The 2,022-nt window shown below is 35.3% G+C and overlaps 1 pseudogene; it reads right to left on the reverse strand.

Moving 5' to 3' along the window:
• Positions 1-383: 383 nt before the first annotated feature.
• LOC120780154 lies at positions 384-1,819 on the reverse strand (annotated as a pseudogene).
• Between the last annotated feature and the right edge of the window lie 203 nt (positions 1,820-2,022).

The raw sequence follows: 2,022 nt of genomic DNA on the forward strand, positions 1-2,022 counted from the left end.
TTACAAAAAATTTTGCCACTCATAACGAAGCGGGATACAATAATGAGAGAAGCGATTCCCCCTCATCACCGCCTTGCTTTAACTTTGCGCTTTCTAGCTAGTGGCACTAGCTTTGAAGACTTAAAATTTTTGACAGCAATTGCGCCCCAAACGATTGGGAAAATAGTTACAGAGACTTTTGATGCCATAATACATAAGTCAATTGAAAGATTTTATTAAGTTAATTATTTATTGATTAAATTATTTGTTTTCGACTAAACAAGAAAAGTTTCATGTGTACATATGTGTGTCTGAAAATTAATGGTTTTTTGAAGTAAAAATAAAAATAAATTATTCGTCCGTTTCAAACGATGCAAAGAAATTTTGTCAGTTTTCTACCGAGCTTAAATTAATGGATGATGTATCTTCAACGATTCGTACGTTTTGTGTGACTTGGGGTGACATTCTACTCCTGTTTATGGACGAGCCGCTACTTAAAGGAGTCTGAACTCTTATTGTATAATTCTGCATGTGTTGGAGCACCGCGTAGTTAAGTTGCGTAGACGTGCGCATTGTGTATAGCGGAATGACATTTTGTGTTAATATTTGACTTGGGTTAAAAACATTTTGGATTTGAATCGCGTGTCCAAATTCCAATGCTCCCAAGCAACCTTGAAATAAAACATCTGATATGATTTTTCGCGCAATCGTTTTCTGGGAGGCCTCCATTTCACTATATTGCGAAGCCCACGATTGAGCCAAGGAGCCACCTTCTGTGAGTTCGCGGCTGTTGGCAAGTCTCTCGCATGCAATTTTAATAAGTTTATCTTCTTCAGAAACTTTTCTTTTGCTTGGTCGAACAGTGAATTCCTAAAAAGAAAGATTTATAAGTTTTTCATTCCTTTTCAGCTTCCACAAACAGAAAAAGATTGGAAGGTGGAAGCGAAAAATGTTGATGCACGCTGGAACTTCCCAAATTGTATGGGCGCAATTGATGGAAAACACGTCAATATAACAAAGCCACCTGGATCTGGATCTTTTTATTATAATTAAAAAAAAAAAAATTTCAATCATATTGATGGCAGTGGTTAATGCTAATTACGATTTTTTGATGGTGGATGTTGGCACAAATGGAAGAGGGTCTGATGCCGGCCTTTTTAGCGAAACAAAATTTTTTTCATCTCTAAAAAATAAAACATTGAAAATTCCTGGCCCTCAGCCGCTTTCAAACTGCGGAGAAAAACTACCATTTGTATTCGTAGCTGACGATGCTTTTCCCCTGTTAGAAAATATCATGAAGCCATTTAGCCACAACACACTCAAGGAAGAACAAATAATTTTTAACTACAGGCTTTCTCGGGCGAGAAGAATTGTTGAAAACTGTTTTGGCATTTTAGCATCAAGATTTAGAATTCTCCTACAAACTATTAATTTATCACCAGAAAAAAACAAAGAAAATTGTTTTAACCTGTTGCTACTTGCATAACTTTTTACGGAGGCAAAATGAGGAGACGTATTTTGAAGGTGGATTCGATGTTGAAGAAACAGATCCCGGAGCGATAGAATATGCCAATTGGCATAATGACCATGGACTTACAACTCTTCAAGCTTCAAGTGCAAAGAATGCATCCAATTTAGCAAAAACTACTCGATAAAAATACTGTAATTATTTTAATACAGTGGGAGCAGTTCAGTGGCAGAACAATATATTAAATATAAGAAAGTGAATCATTTACGGAATAAAAACAAAATGAATGTTTGTGTTCACAAAAAAAAAAAGAAACAATAAAATTTTGACTTTTTTTCTTACCTCAAATGTGTTTGTATTTTCATCCTGCATTGTGGTAACACCTGCTAAAGGTTCTTCTTGATCTTTCAAAAAGCATAGCAAATCATAGCACCAAAGAGTAGGAACATATTCATCCTCAGCACCAGCACCAGACTTCAAACTATCCCTCTTTTTTAATACGCTTTCATTAGCTTCACTTGTATGTATGTATGTAACTTTTTTAAGTGATACTGAAACATAGAATATTTGAGCGA

This window comes from Bactrocera tryoni, unplaced genomic scaffold (genome assembly GCF_016617805.1).
Source record: "Bactrocera tryoni isolate S06 unplaced genomic scaffold, CSIRO_BtryS06_freeze2 scaffold_191, whole genome shotgun sequence".
Lineage (NCBI taxonomy): Eukaryota > Metazoa > Arthropoda > Insecta > Diptera > Tephritidae > Bactrocera > Bactrocera tryoni.